Below are 20,251 nucleotides of genomic sequence, written 5' to 3'. Positions count from 1 at the left end.
TCTCTGCTCAGACATCACCAGGATCTATTACTCAAGCACTGAGTACATAACTAACAAGGAGGACAAAGTGCAATAAATTTTTCTTTCAAAGGAGTACAAAAGAAAAACGGTCCAATGGAAAAACCTGTCAAAAGTACAGCTATTCTCTTCTTATTCTTCCCTTGTCAGTTCCTCAAGTCACTTAAACACATTTTGATTGTGCTCAAAGTTTTCATTCAGAAGGCTTGTGTTTTGCTGTTACCACAAGGTTTCAAAGGCTTGAATTTCTAGTTAAAACTGAGTTCTGTAGCACTACTGAATATGACACAGTCTGGTTGCACTGCACCAGTGCGCTGGTCTCTGTCATTCACACAAGAGAATGGCAGAGCTGTAAGTAAGTCCAACCTGCCGCTCACGGATCAGCAGGGTATGCCTTCACACCATTTAGCAGTTGCCTTATCCACAAAACCAGTAAATCATCACAACATTTTTCAAGCCATTTTTGCCAGAAGTCTATGCAGAAGGTAGCTAAAATGTGGACATAACTTCACTAAAAAGCACAAGAAAGTCTATCCAGAAAAAGAGGCCAGAGTGCCAAATGTATTCAGTTGATTTAATGGCTGTGTTAACTGATTTGTTTTTAAAACACAAGCAGATTAGCAGAAGCGCTTGACCCTGGCCTAACTGTTCTCAGTCTATGCAGTAAGACTGGGATTTTAAAAAGAACCTGTGGAAGTGAGGGATCCATTGCATCTGCCTTTGCCACCTGAGACTAAGTGTTTGCTTAAGGTATTCATCTGCAGTCAGTGGAGAGAGATAGGCACTCATGGACACTCAATCTTCATATCGCATCTATGATACTCATGCTACCCAGCAACTACTTTGTTTATTTGCTTGTTTTGGGTTTAAATGATTTAATCAATTGCATGACGTAATTTCATGAGCGAAAAAGTGCCTTTGCTCTACATGGAAGGATATTAGCCAGCAGTTTGTGTTCCACTCCAGCTCATATATTTAAGTTTGAGGGAAGAATATCTGTTCTTTAATATCATCAGCTATTCGAAATCTCCTATACTTGCTATTCAAAGCAAGAGCGGCTTGACTGATAGCTCATTAGATCAACAATGCAAGTTGATTTTACAGTTGAAAAAAATTTTTTCTACTGTTGAAAATAATTTCTTTATTTCCTCTGTTGAAACACTTATTTGAACAATAAAGAAAAATAAATACCACTTACTTTCAGAGAAAATGTACATGATCCTTTTACCAAAGCTCAAACTCCACTGAAATGTATGTTTAGCAAAGAAAATTGGAAATGATGCAGGACATTAATGCAAAAGTGTTTATAAAGTTACAAGTAAAAAGGAATATTGAATGGTACTATCCTGGATGTCAATGCAACTGACTCAGTGAACCATGTCCTCAATTTATCCCTCTTGTGGTAGTGGACACATAGCAACACTGAAGAAGGCATCTTTCAATCTAGATATGAGAGCAAGGTTCTAGCTGTCACTTTTTGGCCTTTTTGTTCATGTGCAGTTCTACAATGAACATCAATCAAGTCATTTTTTTGTTTAGGAAGCACTTTCTATGCAAAACACATCACAAAGTGCCAGAGAATGAAAGAGAGGGAACAAGAATATTGATGACAAATTAAACAGTCAGAAGAGCATTGAGTAGTGTGAGAAAGCACTGAAATACTTAGCTGAAGACAGAGGTCTTTAATTTTAATTTAGCTACTAGGAGACATGTTTCAGGGAGAACATGAGGACACTGAGTCGTCCAGGTGTACTTCTGTGGTTACGAATCCAACTTACGAGACTGTGGGAGGAGCCCCCCTGCATTTAGGCTCATGTGAGTAGGGCACAGAAGATGCACTTAGAGAAGCAAGTTGGATTCTGCTGGTGGCATGAGCACAAATGCATGGAATAAATGAGAGATCATAGCCATGCCCCAAAGGAATCTGAGAAAACAGGGCCTGTAAAATGTCCTCTTCCATCCATTCTCCTCCTTCATTGTTTATCAGTCTATCCAGCCACAGTGTATAACTGATGTCCAAATGTGGTAAAATGGCACTGTGTGCTTTGCCTGTTCCAGAATCCTGAAAAGCAGGTGAATTGCTACTGCTATTGAATAGCTATCCCTTCCTCTATTCCCCTTTTGACACAACAGTAACCCTTCTGCCCTTCTTTCTTCTTCCCAGCAAACACTGAGCACCTACTGCTGATTAACTACTTTGCAGGAAACATATGGAGAAGTTGGAAGCTGGAGGAATAGGCAAAATGTCTGGCACACCTTTGAAGCAAACAACTTGCTATTTGTGTGCAGTAGCTCTTCAAGCACCTTGCTCCTTGTCTGAGTGAGGACAACCTGGGAAAGGTGGTAGCAGGGGTTAGCTGCCACCAATAGTGCTCCTAATGCACCATGTGTTTCATGGGACATGGGCAGAAACTGCCTTAAGAGAGCTTTCTCATAGGGAAAATGGGTATCCAAACTCTCTGATAAATATACAGACTGATTCAGACCATCTGGATCATGATCATAGGCAGAAATATACAAAAAATAAAATAAAATAAAATAAAATAAAATAAAACCAGTAGAATCTAATTCACAAAAATCTGGGGTTTTTTGTTAGAATAATAGCTTTTTCAGATTTCTTGGGACTGTCACTCAGGATTCCTGCATGAAACGAGCCCAAATTCTGTACAAAAACAAAACAAACAAAAAATTGATCTATACCCCCTACGCATTTCTTCAAGTAAACTCATGTTTTAGAGCATTTGGGGATATCAAACCCTACTAGAAGAGAAAGCGGTTCCCAAGCAAATAAAGTATATTTTCAACAAGGTGAATGAATGACTAAGGAAAGCAATGGGCCTGTTAATTTCTGAAATCCTTAAATCGTGATTGAATTGGAGACTTGTTTTCTTCACTGGAATGAAAGAAAACTTCTTAACTGAGTTGTGTAAAAGACTCAGTTGAAAGGAGCAGCCTTTTTTTTTCTTTTTTTACCTTTCTCTTTCTCATTCTCTCTCTCTCTCTCTTTTGTTTTACACCGGGTTCTAAGTGGACCTTAGAAACCTTACTGTCAAAACTGTTGTCAAAATCCATGTACCCCTGTAAAATATTTTGGCTCACTGAAGTCTCATGGAAACGTTCATCCCATTCAGTTTTAAGAATAGGGCACTGCAGCTCTTGTTTCTCATAAAAGAAAACTACACACCTCATTAGGAAATTTGTCAAAAAATTACTGACGACTGTTGGCAGTGCTTCAAAGTGCCACGTCACTCACATGGCACTCATCCATAGCACATTCTTGCTTAAAGCTAAAATGAAGTCCCACATTTATCATCATTTTTCTGCAGGGCTACACACAGTTAGTCATACATGCAGTAGACATAGAGCTGATGTTTGACACACGGTTGGGTGCAGCCAAGTGTTAGACAGGTGATCTCTTCCTTCCAGGCATTTCATGGCTCTTACTAGTAAATAGCACAGCCTAAAATCCTTCCCTCAGCTGCAACACACACAGGCATATGTGCAGCCATGTGCTCATGCACAAACCCTACTACCTGGGTCCTGAGTTTGTAACCAGTACCCCCTTTTGTATTATTATTAGTTATCAATAGTTCAGTTCAATAAAAAATTATCTCTCTCTGCATGAGAAGTTATTCTGAGCCTGAAGAAAATGGGTCAAATTATATTTTCAATTAGGAAGTATTGAAGAAGGATTTCTTAACGTGTTCAAACAGCTGAGAATTTTAACCAAAATGACTCTTTCCCATAAGAACATGCAGTTTCAAATATTTATGGGGAAAAAAAAAAAACAGCTTAGAAAGTTCTAGCTCTAGTCTTAAACACAGATTTTAACAAAGCAATCAGTGATTGTGGCCTGCACATCGCAGTTCCTCAGGTCTGACCTGTACTTCTAGATCAGAATCAGGAGAGGTGCAGGAGGGAGTTATTCTCTCTTTGTAATTCTTTTTAAGGATGACACATGATATATTTGGAGATTTTGTTGTTTATATGAAGTATGATTGGCAATGTCAGTAATGCATGTTCTTTTCTCTCAAATATGTCACAGGTGAACACTCTCTCTTTGTTGCCATGATACAAAAATGTGTCCTTCGAGTACAGAGTGGGAACCTTTGAAGCAGCTAGTTTGTCTACACATAGTTATTATGTATGTTATGTGATAATGTATACAGTTCAAGCTTAATTTGGTGGGGCCCCTGGACAATAAGGTTATTTACAGAACTACCTATGGCACTTGACAATGCCACTCTCACATGACAATGACAATGCCATTCTGAACATGACAGCTTCTCCTCTGAGCACTCCCTCATCTTTAACTGAGCTATCTGAGCACAACCTTCAGCCAGCTCAACCAGACTCAGAAGAGGGTGTCTCTCTGTGGATTAAGAACAGTAAACTTTGCCAGGCTAGGAAAATGAGGAAATCAGTCAATCTCCTTTCTTCCACTGAGGACAAAAAATGTCAGAAAATCTTGCTCCAGCTCATTGATTGATTGATAGGAATATATGCTATGGATGCAAGCTTTAAAACCACATGCAAGTAAGTTCCCTTTTCCTGCTATACTTAGGGTCTGAAAAGCATTTCTTTAGTACAGCACAACTTTGGCGGAGCCATTAACTGTAGAAGCTGTGTGATTCGGCAGAACCTTTTTCATCAGTATAGCTACACCATGGCTGGAAATGTCTTGAGCAGGCACAAGCAGGCTTCTCTCAGCACAGTTGTATGTACACCCAGGGTTTTCCCAGGATAACTAAGAGCATTTTAGGCTGTGGGGCTTCTTCTGCTCTGCTGTCTGAGTGATGTGATTTTGTTGTTAGCCTTTCTGTGGTGACCGTCACACCTGCTGATGGAGGGGACAGTAGGACTTGGCATGGAAAGGCTGCAGTGTTTCTTCCTGCTGTCCCAAGGCTGCCCACAGGATCCCGCTTCCAGCCTGTGCTGCAGGGACGCCTCAGCTGCTCACGCAGCAGCTGCTGGACTGCTCTATGGTTTGCAGCACAACATGCAAAGATAACACCCACCCAGTTCTGGTTTCCTGGACAGTAAATTATGGTGATCCAATAGCTACAGTTTAAAATGGCTGAGTTGTCTCTGTTGTGAGGGTGGAGGGAGAGTCAGACTCCTTAAAGGGAGGGACAAGACCTTTGATTCTCATAACAATTCACTGGGCTGTAGATACCTAATTCATTTGGGCACTTTTGAACTTTTTTAACTGGTATGCCCACACCTGCTCCCAGTAGAACAAATGAATTTCAACATAGCTTGAAACCAGCCTGTGTGAGAGAGGCATTCAATTGATTTTCGTGCATTTACCTGCTTAAATACAAAGGATCTCTGATATATGGTTGAAATAAGTGTACCAGAAAGAGCCCCGTAGCCTTTGGACAGGAGAGGCTGTGAAGCCCTGAGACAGCATGGAAGCTGGCTGACCTCTCACTCCTTTTGAGCTGGCCCTTGGATGTGCAGTGGCTGCAGCGCTGTTATTCAGGCTGCTCTGTGCTTCTGTGCTGAAGATTTTTCCCAGGACGCGTCAGTTCCACGAACAGAGACATTCAGTAAAATGAGGACAAGTGTCACCAGTACTTAGCATTAGTAATGCAAGGAATGCCATAAAATTTCGTATTCCACCACATAGCAACACAACTAGATAGCTGGTCTATAACTGCCTTTTATTTGTCATATCGGTTAGCTGAAATAGCTTCTCCACATCACTAACAGATATTTGGCTGAAAATACCTTGAGAGATCCAAAGCCTCAGTCTAGAATAAAATCTTATATATTGTGATAGACAGAACAAGGACAAGCCATGGCATACTCATCCACATCTTAATCAAGCTCTGGATTAAACAGGAGGTTTAATCTTATTACTGTAGTCATCTATTTGTAGTTTCAGTAGGAAAGAGAAAGCAACAGAAAGATTTTCAATAACCTCTCTCTTGTTCCTCAATGCCAGAAGTCCCGCCAACAAAACTGAGGCTTTTATACAGGCTGTGTTTGCTGTGCATATTTTCCAAACAAGTGGGCTTGGGAGCTAGAGGGATCTGGGTCAACTGAGACACTGTGGTCCTTAAAGGGGCTTGTTTGTGCAAATATCTTTCAAATTTGGACACTGAAAAACTCAGCTGCATTTTCAGGTTTATATACTCTTCTTTTTCTTTCCTTATTTTTTGAACAACATTTATCACTACCTTTCTCTGAAGGTTTCTTAAGAGGGAGGCAGAAGTATTTTACTCTTCAAAAGAAATAGGTTGGAAAATTCAATAGTGCTTCATGTTTCTTGCCAAGCACAGTAATTACACAAGCTACAGCAAATATTTAAAGAAAAGAAACATTTTTTTTCTCATTGCTGGATTTGTTGATATTAATAAAAGGGTAAGGAGATATGAAAAAGCTTGAAATGAGAAACATGGATGGGGAAATTGAAAAATGAATTAGCACACAATTGGCTTCCCACAGGATGCCTCCTTTATTTAAAGAGATATTATTCCATTTTTGGGAAAAAGATTTATATATATATATATATATTTTTTTTAACCTAAAAAACATTGAAATGATGTTGGAGTTGAGGGAATGTCCTGGTTATCTCAGTCAGTCTTAGTTTCCAAGAAACAGAAATATCTTTAATGTATTACCCTTTGTAAATAAGAGGAATGTAATTTAATTGCTTTTTAATTACTTCTATATAAAAATGACTCCCACACACTAGCAGAAAGTTATCCAGCATTTTGAAAAGTGAGAATACAAATTGATTGCATTGAGGATGGATTTACATGATTTTTTACTTTTTGATGTGTTGTTGTCTATTTGCCCTCAAAGAATGCTCCTTTGCTGGGGAGCAGTATAATGTATTTATTCTTAACTTAAGGCAATAGGTCAGAAAGTAGCTTAAGCCCAATGCATCCCCTGATCCCCCCCTCTACATTTCCAGATCGCTGCTCATAACTGGGTTGCCAGTGTTTGAATTACCTGTAGGCAGTCCACTTTCAGGTTGACCTTAAGTCCTACCCTCTTCTGAGGTAGGACAAAGCTGAGACCTGCTGATCTGGGAATAAGGTTGCTGCAAGGACAGATGAGACACACAGAGGTGGAAAGGGCAGTCCCAGTACGGCATCCCACCTGCACTGGGGTATTCGTACCCCTGAGCCTGTACTAGGTGCCAACCCTTGTCCAGTCTCTAACGCTGGAGTCCCCTCAATGATCCCAAAGCCCTGAAGGTGCACAAGAACTCTGCATTTCAGAAGTGTCCTCAAGTGAGGACAAAAATCCTTAAAAGGAGTATAGGTGCTGCCATCTATATTTTCCTCTCTACCTCTCCATATTTAAACTTGGTATTGGTATTGAGGAATTCCGCTTATGTGAGGTGACAGATTAGCTGGGAAAGGAAAGGCAGGGGCGTGATGGTCTCTTTTTTGATGAACCTGTAGGTACTTTAGTCCTCTGAGCACCCACCTAGACTTCATTTAACAGCTTCTTCATCAATGCTTCATTGACCTCACTTAATGTCCTCTCTAATTGGCATAGATGTTAGAACATTTTTCCTAATGCTTGCTTTTAATATTTCTCTTTTCCTTGTTTTAGACCATTACTCCTGGTTTAAGCACCTTAAATATTTTCCCCCGCTCTTTCATATTATTTCCTCTGAATATATTTTCTTGTCAGCAGTTATCATAGCCCTTTGCTCTTATCTTTTCTGTGAGTAGCATTAAGTTTCCAATGAAAAGGGATAATCAGAGATTCTCTGTTTCAGTGCAATTTACCTCTGCATGAGAATGGCCCTATTTAATCTCTGGCAATATTCATCTTATTTTGTTTTTGTATGAAACGTCTTAAGTGGAAAACACAAAAAATCCACAACAGATATATATATATTTTAACATTCAAAATGTGTCCATTTAAAAAAAATCAAAGAAATCCAAATCTGTGGCTGCTCAATCTTAAATCTGCATTAAGAAAAGTGTGACAGTTAATAAAAACAGACACATAATTGTGTTCTGCTACACAAAGAACTAACACACATCAGCTGAGCATCTATACAGGCTGGAAGCTGTAAAACTGCAGCAACCGGTTGGGTCATTCACTCAAATGGAAAAAAAAAAAAAAAGAAGTGAAAGAGATTTGCAATCCAGGAGTCTCACAGATACCAGATTATTTCTCTTCACAAGACTGTAAATCTGTATCAGAGACCCGAATCTGTGTCTCAGGAAACATAGCTGGGTCTAATAGCCACAGACTCCCCTTCTGTAGTATAACACAACTAATTGAGGATGAGTGCAGTTCCCATTGCTGTCAGACACGTAGGCGATTTTCACCCTTAATACTAGGCAATTTCAATAGTCACCTTTTTTTGCATGTGCCCAACTTTCAGACATCTCATAGATCACACGGATAAAGTAATTGGTCTAAATCTGGCAGAAGAGCTATCTTTCACTTCAGTGAGATTTCTAGGTACAGTTAAGCCTCCTTTTTTTGCCATTGCTTCAAGGTAATTGTTAGTGGCAAAAAAAAAAAAAAAGGGGGGGGTGGGTGGGGGGACTTAACTGCATGTAGGAATTGAATCCTTTTTTGGCTTCCTGCAAAGTGCAGAACTCAGAATGCAGTCCTCCACTCCCTGTCTGGATGCTGCTTGTCTTGTCCAAAGCAATTATCGTTTTAAGTCTCAACAGAAAAATGCACACAAGATTGTAATTATCAGATATTCAGCTGGTCAATTGCTGCTTTTCCTTTTCTTTTTTTTCTTTTCTAAATCTTCAAAAACTGATAGCAGATGAAAAGCAACTTATTCTTTTTGTCTCCTAAAAAGCCAAGTGTCTCCTGATCCTTAATTAATGCTTCCTTCACAACAACCCAGAGCAGTTGGAAACACTGTCTACTTTTTCTGGGTGTGGAGCTGCAATTCAGTGGGTGAAATTTCTTGCCCGCTGTCACTTGGTCCCAATACACCAGGCCATGTCGAACGCAAGCAAAGTATTGCATTCATGGGTTGTGTTTCAGACTCTGCTTCCTCAAGACAGAACTTAGCATGCCAGAAAAAAATCAGTGGGAGCAGGCTGGTGCTGCCCCTCAAAGATCCTGCTGCATTTGCTTTGTCAGCTGTATTTTTCTTCTCTGCGAGGCAGGAGCGCTGAGTCTTGGTGGCACTCAACAGCCATGGGGTGGGCACATTCCGCAGACCTATCTTTCTGGTGTGCGCCTCGGCCCCATCGGACGGCATCGTGAAACAAGGCCAGGGAGTGCACCATCCTATAGGAAAAAAATCAAGGTGTGTGGGCAAGGATGCCTCTGGGGGACTCCGATAGGTGTCTCAAGATAGAGGAGAAGGGGATCAGTGTGGACTCAGCTGTGTGGCACCTACGTGCTGTCCAAGGCCTGACTCTGGAGCATTGATCACTAATCGCCAGGCTACATCATCCTTCTTCCCTTTCTCACCGTTGACTGGAAATCATTCAGAGGAGACTTAATAAAGCCAAAGGAAATATATGTTGACTCTGGGAAAGGCAACACAGAGCAATTGCTCAGAACCTGCCATTTAAAATGTTTCTTAAGCTATTTTTAATGCTCCTGCATTTCTGGGCAGGGGAGGGGGTGGTGTCATAAGGCGTTTCTTTCTGCCAATAATTGAAACTGGCTATAATGCTCATTAGGGCCTAAACAAGGAGGAAGAGGATGATCATCAGGACATTTATAATTGATGGAGCTGCATTAAGTGTTATAAAGTAATTCCAATTATAAAACATTTTAGATCTTCTATCAATCATCCTTCTCTCGTTCACCTTTTCTGTTCTGATCCCCAGACACACTAATCATACAGTCTGAACCAGTTCCCTTGCCAATTCTGCTGCGCACTACCGACTCTTGTTATTGAGCACGCACCTTATGAGGAAACAAACCACAACACTAAATGCAGCACAGCTTGGAATAAATACCTGGGTTATTCAAGGATTCTGAGTCACACTCATCTTTTGAATTCTTCATGCATGTGGTTCTACTGCACTTGCCCATTACTGAATGAGAAAATAGCATTTCAAAAAAAAAACATTTTCTAATTAAAATTCATTACTGGTGGGAATGGGGTTTTTAGACAGCTTTTGAGGTATGAACTTTGTGTATGTTGATGTGCATGTGAATAAGCAGTATTGTAAGAAAACCTGTGATTCCACATTCTCTTTTGATCCAAAATGGAAAAAGAAAAAAGAAGCAAAAATTCAATCATCAAGAAAAAACATAAAAAGGCCTTTTCAGGAACAAAATATTTTTCACAATAAAAGCTAAGTATTTTGATTTATATTTTAAACTTTTTAAAGCTTTTTAATATTTTATATTTTTTAATTTAACCAGTCATCCTGAATCAAAATGCAAAATTCCACATGAAAAAGTGAAAAGAGGAAGTTTCTGATTTTCATAAAAATGTTTCAAGGTCACTCTTTTAAGAACTTTTAGATATTTATAAAAGCATCTAAATACACTTAGACATAGATTTAGAAAATTATTAAAAGAGTTTTGCTAAACATTTTCTGTCTAGCTGTGCTCCTAAGATCTACCACTATCAAGCAGCAGGATTTCTCTGAAAAACAGGCAAAGCTTTTGGGAGAAGGACTGAGACCAGCTCTGTGCTTCACGCTGACCATTGAGCAGTCACTGAACAGCAGTGGCTTTCAACAGATCCAGAGCCCACTGAAGCTTACGAAAAACTGCCCAATTTATTTCAGTTGACTTTGATCAGAACACATGCTACAAAGCAAAAATAAACAATGGGTAAAATTAAAGAATGAAAATTTAAAAAAGAATTGTAAAAGCCTACCATTTTGCCACCTTTGACAAAGTAATCAGAGTTTAAAGAGTTTCCATATTCCCTCAGAAAATAATTCATGCCAAAGTTTCAGTGTAAAAGATGATCCAATAAATCAAAAATTTCCATGGCCGGTATCAAAAAGACAAAAAAATATCTTCACTAAGGTCACTTTGACCAAAATCTAAATATTTAGTTTCGAGTCAGCTTAGCAATAAAATGAGCTTGCTGGTGAGGATCTGTCCTGGTTTTCTTACTCTTCCCTGCTTTTCCTCTGGTACTAAGAAGCAACTTGATCTCTCTCCTAGCAAACATCCGCGATACACAGGGGGTGCCACAGGATTTCAGATGTACCTTGGGATGGACAGCTGAGCCCACATACTAGAATGGGAGTGTAAGGTGCCCAAACTGTGTCATCTATAAGGCACTACTCTACAACAGGCATCAGAAATGATGCCTCATTTTTGAACTGATTCAGAGGAAAGCATTACAGCTTCATTCAACAAATAGAAGCAAACTGCTTTGCCTTTTTTAAATCAATAATTCATGAAAAATGTTAGTATATTGACTTTTTGTCCTGTCTTTAGATGAGAATAGTTTCCCCTTCTGTTAGCAGACAGGATGAATAAAAAATTGCTCTGAATTTTCTTGTTGAAAACCAGATATAAATTAATATGGGCTAGGCAGTTGTAGTAGTAGTTATTTATGACAATAATGATAGAAGCGTAGAACTGGGATGAACTTCCCTGTCACTTAGTACAGCAACTTGCTATTCCAGTCACCACATCAAATGATCTCTGTCCTGAACAACCTAAGCCATCCTAGGGGCAGCTAGTTTCTTTTAGCCCTCCGTAGAAGTGATGGTGAAGTGCTGTATTACACTAAATCCCATCATGTTCTCTCTGAGCCAAGGAGACTCTCTGGGCCAATCTAGACAAGTCATACCAACTTCAGTAGCTGGTGGTACATGGGGGTAGCATGGCCAGTTTTTATGTTCAATGGCCTCTGGCTCTAACCTGCAGGAGCAGGTACTCTTCTGTTCACAGCTGAAATGACTGCTGGGGCACCTTTCAGCAAAAATCAAGAGTACAGCCTGGTCTTGGACCCCTGAAGCTGACACCTTAACCCCTCTGGCATCAATCCCCTTCTCTGAATGACCATCACTATCTTTTTTCCCCTAAGAAAATGAGAAATTAACCTTTTCAGTGCTTTGGGAACTTTCACTGTTTATGTATGGATTTCATTACTGTGATTGGGCTGTTGTGGGAAAATCCACTGTGAGATAGCCTTCAATGTTGTCCTTCCCTAAACATGCAATGACATACCAGTACTATTATGGCAAGTCATAACACTAGCAGTGTTTTAATGCTGGATGAGTCATCAGGGCCCACTAATATGTTTTCCAGATGTCTTTCTCACTCTTCTTCTGTCTTTGTTTCTCCTGTTTTCTTTTCAGGATCTAAAGAAAGGAGAAGTATTATTGCATATGACATGACCTACTTAGAAGAGCTCACAGAAGTCATGTAAAGGATTGAAACTGAGGGATGATTCCCTTACAGTGCAAGTGATAGAGCTAGCCTGCCCCAGGCTGTATCATGGAAATGGGAGAAATGAGGAACTGTGAGGACCACTTTCATCCCAAGCTGCAGCTGTGCAGAGGCTCTCTCTCAAAGCGAGCTTGCCGGGAGCCAAGAGTTGGTTCACTTTCAGACAGGCTTCGTAACAAGTGAAAAATCAAAACTGTTTCTTATGGTACTGGTTGGTAACCGATGTGCTATGTCCAAACCTGCTTCTCTCCCCTTCTAAAGAAAATAGTAAGTGAATTTCACATCTAAAGCCATCCATCACCATGATGTAGCAATGACCAGGATGTAACTAGCTCATATCCGATTTTAGACAGTGATTAATAATAAATGCTTTAGGTAAACTAAACACCTCATTAGAGACTTTGTAAGCTGGAATATGTAGCCAAATTCTTGTTGTTTAATAGCCATCAGCTGGTCTGTTCTTTCCGAATTAGCCTGACTGCTTTCTGTTATGCAATGGTATCTTCATGGGTTTCTTTTTCCTGCCCCAGTGAAATTGAGTCTATACTGGTCTCATCCCTAAGTGCCACACTTTAGCGTGGAGGCAAGAAACTGATTTGTTTCTGTTCCAAGGAGGGGAGCAACCCCAGAAGTGGGAATGATGAGAAACGGGGGATGAGACAGACTGGAAGCTGCTGCTACATCCATACCAGGTCTAGTGGTCCTGGTACAGGATTGCAGTGTAAACATTGCTTATTCCTATCTACCCAGGAGAAAAATGGAACTTGTGCCCAGCAGCACAAGGCTGGAGCTAAGTCTTGGTTTTCAATTCAACTTTCTATGAAATAGCAGTGTACAGGACCCCAACTCATTCCTAATGAGCAATCAGCTGGGAGAACAAGTCAATTTGTGAGAATTTCACTAACTTCATATTTCCTCTGACTAGAAATACACCTTAGAAGAGATTTTCTCTGATCAAACTAGCTTTCCATCTGAACAGAAGAGGGAAAAGGTCATATGAATAAGAATAGTGGCAGTGTTTATTCCTTTCATAAGCTCAAAAAAATAAAAAAGCTTTTGGTTATTTTCACATTTTTTGCAAACAATTAGCTTAGGATTTCTTCTTTCTAAAGGTAACTTAATAGAGGAAATAAGAATTCTTGTTATACATCTTCAGTTTGCAGTAATCATTGTGGTTACTGAGCAACAACAATAGAGTTTGCAAATCAGCCCATATATTGCACAGTGGTGAACTGGGAAGTGGGAGAAAAATGGCATCTGGCTGTTTATATATATATATATATATTTATATTTATATATTTATATATATATATATAATTATGTATCTAAACCTCTCACAAATATTGTTCTCCCGTTTTATTTGAACCCTTTTCCTTCCTTATGTTAAGGCACTGCTTTTGCATTTGGAGGCTGACTTCAGATTTAATGACCAAGCAGGCTGATGGGGAAGGCTCTGGGTAAATGTAGCAGCTTCTTTATTTTATTTTTTATTTTTATTTGATTTTGTGTATACACTTGAATAATTTTCTGTTTGCCTAACCAGCTCGTGTTTTTGGCTTATAATTAGTCAATTTACTTAATCACATTTTCTACTTCCAGGAAGATAAATTGTATATCCATGTCAGGGAAACCAGAAGTATTTGGGAAGTGGACTGAGACCTGTTATTTTTTAAAATAGTAGACTCCTATCTGTTTGAGGCTACCTGAAAATCACATTTTGCATATCTTACTGTGATATCATTGCAGACAATAGGCAGGTTATGTTTGTATGTGTGTAGATCTCTCTATTTACTTGACAGAGAAGGATTCCACTTCCACTGTTCAGCACACAGCCAACTCCTTTCTCAAGATACTTATTTTTGTATGAGCACAATTATGTCACTGCCTTTGAAAACTGCACCCTGAATATAAGTATTAAAGGGAACATGAGTATTAAATATAGTATTAAAGGGAACATGAAGGGTAAGGATGAGTGCTTTAGATTCCCTAATCTAAATAAATACAGACCAGGGTATTTTTTTCTGCAGCTGAGAGACCTGAATATAGTAACCCTCAATTTTCCCTGCTTTTCTGTGTGTTTTGACCGCCTCCTGAAGGACACATCATTTCAAGATCCACACAGTATCACTTCATCACTTAAGATTTTTTTTCTCACATTGGCTTATTGTGAGAATCAGACTAGCTTAATAGAATGAGTTTTAATGAGTTTGCCTCATTTTAACATAGACATGCCTGTGGACAACATTTCTGTAACTATATTCTTCATGAAATCACAAAGTGTGGTATCTGCTTAGCCATCTGTTAAAATTTGTTTAATTTAAAGGAAGACAGCTAGATTGCAATAAAATCATAGAGGATAGGAAAAAGTAATGAAGACATCTGACAGCTTGCTTATACTGTACACACGGAACTTCACCTGGTGTTAAAGGTCACAGCTTTATTATAATATATACAAATAACATTCAAAAAAATCAATGCATATGAGGCATTTATTTGATGAGTTACTTGGTTGTCAGAGATCATCTTTTTCTTCTGTGTTTATATAGTGCCTAGCACAGTGGGTTCCTCTGCATTTCAAGAAAGCCAGTGCTGGCCACAGGACAGTGTTGTCCATCTCCATTCGGAGATCTTCGAGCAATTCAATTGCAGCCACATAAAAACAAGCAATAAATATATACCAAAAATCAAGCCAGACATTTCCTCTTCCTCCCTGCTTACCATGGATTTCCTTCAATAGATTACATTGATTAGAGGCTGAGAGATATTGTTCTTTTTTCCCTATGGCATCAATTATAACTGCAGGTTACTTTTAGAGCTTTCCAGTGCCTGTTTCTGTGTTCTCCATAATCTCTCCTAGTAAGATATGGACCTTTCATTGGATGACAAATAAAACTTCCGTTACTCACAAGTTAAGCTCTCAAGTAAGAAACTCCAAACTTTCTCCCATGCTGCCTAGCACACCTGGGAAGAATATATAAAGTAGCTACATAGGTGTTTCATTACCAGGTTTCAAATTCTTCCTTAAATTTATCTTTGCTATGGGGCCTACAAAACACCTCCAAACAGGACAAGAATTAGTCCTCAGGTACACTAAGCATTATGGTTAACCATGCAGTCTTGCTGTCACTCCTTTCTCCTGAGCTGCCTCTCTCATCTGGTCTAATCTTTGTTTGCAAGTGCTTTTCAATGGGGACTTTGTGTTTTTTATGTATTTGCACAGCACTTGGGAAAAATAGGGTCCAGGTCTGCAACTATGTTTGAATGGGATTCATCTAACCAAGTACATGTTTCTACAATGGAGACATCTACATCTGAGGCAGTAACTCAGGCTTCTCTTACACTTAGCACAGAGAAATAGACTCTCTGGGGGTTTATGACCCCAGAGTGTGTGTTTTGTAGTCAATGATGCAAGTAATTATGAAATCAAGTAGCACAGACACCCACTTGAAATGAACTATGAGTTCTAGGGTCAACCAGTGCAGCACTCTCTAGCACAGGCAGCCCCTTTCTCTTGGCCCTGGCTTTCTCACTCTGCATTTGTACAGGTTTTACCACTTTTTAGTATTTACCAGATTCAACCAAGTGACTGATTCTAGCCTCTAAAATTTATGCATCTAAGTCTGGACTTGTCATCTAAGGGTCTGAGAACCTCAGGGTTTTGGGGTGTGAGAGACATTGAGAAAGTTCAGACAATTATCTCTCTGGAGGAGCCATTACTGCCATTTACTAGTAAGTAAGTAAAATAATCCACTGTTCTTGACTTCAGACGCTAAGCTGAGTTAGGATTGCGGATGCTCTAGTGTCTTTCTAAAATCAATCAAAAGATTGCCTATCAGGAGACAGGAAATTCCAAAGGATAGTGGAGTTCACAGGAGCTGAATAGACCTCTAAAGATGCCTAATGTCTCCCACTGACAAAGGAATGAACTCCTTTAGGCTCCTCTAGGCAGAATTTAGGCAATTCTCTTCAGTGTCTGAACTGAGGCGGGATGAATTTGGTCAAGGATGCAATCATCATAAAACAGCTTGAATCTATTTATGCTTTAATTCAACAAATTCAGACCTGACATAGAGAGTGTATCTCTGCACAATTATTCCCCCTTGCAGACTACACTTATTTCTGGGATGTTCAGTATCACATTTCTCAGAATACTCCCCTTTCTTTATTGCTCCCTGATTATGTTAATTTCTAATAATAATAATGCAATTTTCCTATTAACATCTATTTTGGTAATAACAGCCATACCAGATGTTGCTTTGTTTTCTCCCTATTTTGTCAAGGCTTTTAGCTGTGAGTTAGCACCTTCTATAGTTTGCAGATAAACACTTCTTTTAGCCTGACTGTTAAGCCTGAATCCCTTCAAAATTGCTCCTCACTGGGATTAAGATCAGTTCCACATATAATCCTATCCTATCCTATCCAGAAAAAGACTGACACTTCTCAAATGCATTGTTTTACTTTTAAAGTCATTTCAAAGTTTATCTCCTTGCTACCGAGCATAGCAGGAAAACTGCTACCTTTTATGGACAAAGCGAGCTGTCAGGATCTCTCTTTCTTGTGAGGTTTATTCCCTCCTGGAATGCTGTCCTTTCAGATTTCCTTCAACCCAAACCTAGGCTGCATTATCAATTTCAATTTCTAAAGGGAAGGTATGGAGGATTCCAATGTCACTTCTTCCCAAAACACAGAAAAATTAATCCTTGCCTTTCTGCTTCTTGGTCCCATTGGGCCAGAAGAGCAGGGGCCGTTAATAAGGGAACCAATTATAGCAAATAGGCTTATTTTAAATGCAAATATTGTACCATCCTGAAGGAAGTAGCAGCATCTACTATGCTGAGATCCAGGAGTTCTTAGTTTGTATCCTGACTGGCCACTAAGCTTTTAATCAATTTGTTTCATCATCAAATATTGTTTTTTTCTCCTCTTACAATCTTTTTCTAGAAGTATATTTGTCAGGGGAAGGACTGTCTGCATGGCACCCATGTGGCAGGGCACTGATCACACTGGGCTTCCTGCTTGCTAGTGTAAAACAAATAAAAACATGTGAGAGCAGTCTATAATTGTCTTCACTTCAATATATGGCATTCAGAAATGTTGTAGCATATTCAAATGCAATTGCTAGGACTTAACGAGTTCTTCATACGATCAAATATTCAAGTGATGGTTTCATCCTCTGGAAGAGTTTGAAGCTGGTGTTTTGTTTCTCATTAGCAGTAGACAGATTACATCTATTTTAGAACTTGGTTTTCTGCCATTCCATTACCCTGCATTTCTCTCTGGATCTGGCTGCAGAAATGTGTGTAAGGTCCAAATACCTGCTGTTACATTTATAGATACTAACAAAATTTGGAGCATACACAGTGATAAATACCAGGTGAAAATTAAACCAAATCACATGTTCTTAGGGATTCTTTCTTCATTTATTACAAAATGAAATATCTCACTAGCTAGATTAACTAGGTGAAGCACATTCTTTGGCTTCAATTTCAATTGTATTTTGAGAGAAATTGCAAAAAAAATGAGTTTGCTGGCGTGTGGATATCAAACCAACTCAGAATTGCAATGAGCACAAAGTAAAGCAGCCTAGCCGTGAGAAGCTACCAGATCCTGGATCTGCCCTGCAAAGGTGCAGCTGTAGATGAATAGTGTATGACTTATTGAAAGTTAGTAGCCCTCCTTCCCTTCTGTGAAATCAGTTTAGAAAGCTGTAACTGAAATTTGTGTTGCCAGCTCCTGACATGTTGCACTCCTGGGAAGTGCACATATTCCCATTCCATAAAGACTACAATGAGAAAGTCCTATTTGTCCAGTGCCACTGAACAATGCCTTACTGATCTTGATCATGGCAGTGTCGCTTGCTAGGAGAGCAGGAAAGAGAATCTGCAACAATATCTGTCCACAGAGTAATTCCACACCTTTTTTTGTACATAAGCATAATCACTGGGGACAAAGGGATAAACCACAGTGGGATCATACCCTAACCAACATGTGGTTCCATTGCAACCCAAGAAGTATGTGAAGTCAGGTCATTTCATGCAAATTTCATTTTGGAAAGTCTCTTGATAGAGATTTTTCTAAAGGAGACAAAATAGTCAAGACATCCAAATGATCAGTGTATTTTATTTTTCATTTTGAAATTACTGCTTTTCATTTTCCTTTGTTTTATTATTTCCAGTTATGATGTATTGCAATATAAGGTAGCTTTTCAGACTCATGATCAAAACAAAACAAAAAATTCTGTTCTGTTGACATGAAACATTTCAAAACAGGACAAAAAAACCCTTATTTGTTCTTGGAAAACTTTCAAGTGTGTTTCAGTTTGGAAGAAAGCCAAACGCCAAAATCCTAAAATCCTTTGCAAAACCCAGCAGCCATTGTCTGCAATTGCTGTGCTGCTACTCAGGATTACATTCCCCCAGCCAGCATGAGCTCAGCATCTAGAACTATCACCTGGGTCTGAGCACTGGCATTGGCTATGCCATTAATTTCCTTGGTGAGTGAAATTAATCATTTGCCCTCTATTTCAGCTTTCTTATTTATAAAAAGGGAATAAATGATACTGACCTTCTTTGTTAAGTGTTTTGAGATGTGTAGATGAGAAGGGCATGGCTTTCATCTTCTTTCAGTCTTTCCAACAATTTTGTAATACAAATGGAATGCAGTAAAAAGGCCTCACACAGGAGCAAGGTTTGCCAAAAGAAAGCATGGTCTCTGGAAACCGAAACTGGCAGGATGAAAATAATCAAAGCACCTTAAAAAAAAAAAAAAAAAAAAAAGGAAGATGATCCCAAGTAGAAAAGATTTCAAGATGTCCTCAAGTATTTTAAAAGGCAATAGAATTTCGTGGTAGGATTTTCAAAGACCTAGACAACCTACTTAATAAATAATGAAATGAGTTGAATATAATATGAAAAGCAAAACAAAAAAGGCCAAGTATCTGAAACACCTTTCCCAGGTTAAGGTGCTACAGCCTGGGACCATTTATCTGGAGTTCAGGGAACAACAGTCCCCAAGCCCTCTTCTTTTTCCGTGATACTAATCCCTGAGCTAGACAGCTGCTGGTCTTTTCCTGCAGTGCATTTTATGCAAGCCATGCTAACTGAGGGGCTGTATATGAAAGGTCTCACAAAGATCATCAGATTGTCCTGTATGTTAAGGTTTTATCTCTGCCAGGTTAAGAACATCAATGAGTGTCTGCTTAATCCTGCCTCCCTGAAGAACATTATTATTATTAGTAGTAGTAGTAGTAGTACTAGCAGTAGTAGTAATAGTAGTAGCAGTGGTTTGGGCCAGTGGGAGGCAGATTCAATATCACCTAAAGGATGAAGGCAACCTTTGATTCCCTGTTATCATCAGCCCCTGCACCATACATTGGCCCACCATAGGATGTGACCACAGCTGCAGGGCATTAGTGCAGGTCCTCCCCTCACTCACCACTGTTTCAGGGTGGACTCTGTCTGCCACGGCTCTGAATTTTAAGATCATGAGTGAACCTTGGTGCCCCATTTCAGCTTTAGAGCTCTTTATTTCTAGATATGCATGAAACATCACCTTCAGTGGAAAAGGTAACTAGACTAGAACCCTTGAGCAAAAAGATGAAGAGGGTTTATTTGCCCTTCTCGTGATAAAAGAATTAGGAGACTCCCTATTAAATTATTAGGTATCAGGCTAAAAAAAAACAAAAGAAGCATTTTTTTCAAATACAGCAAAAATAAGTGTGAAACTCATCGCCACAGGATGTTGCAGAGATCAAAAATAGAAATGGGCTTTAAAAAGTATTAGAGATCTTCCTGAAGAATGGGTCCAGCAGAGACTATTAAATAGGATGGTCCAGAAGCAGCTTCTGGCTCAGAAAGTCAGTAAATCTCCAGTCATTTCATTATCTGTTTTTAAAGTCATTTCT

General features: G+C 39.3%; 1 long non-coding RNA gene across 1 annotated transcript in view; it reads right to left on the bottom strand.

Moving 5' to 3' along the window:
* Positions 1 to 18,947, bottom strand: part of LOC106495513 (uncharacterized) — a 43,445-nt gene extending 24,498 nt beyond the window's left edge. The window contains exon 1 of the long non-coding RNA XR_001294464.1: positions 18,913 to 18,947. This is a non-coding gene — a long non-coding RNA (uncharacterized lncRNA). The remainder of the gene's footprint in view (positions 1 to 18,912) is intronic.
* Between the last annotated feature and the right edge of the window lie 1,304 nt (positions 18,948 to 20,251).

This window comes from Apteryx mantelli, chromosome 1 (assembly GCF_036417845.1).
Source record: "Apteryx mantelli isolate bAptMan1 chromosome 1, bAptMan1.hap1, whole genome shotgun sequence".
Classification (NCBI taxonomy): domain Eukaryota; kingdom Metazoa; phylum Chordata; class Aves; order Apterygiformes; family Apterygidae; genus Apteryx; species Apteryx mantelli.
Note: the sequence above shows the minus strand (reverse complement) of the source record. Positions and strands in the feature narration are given on the sequence as shown.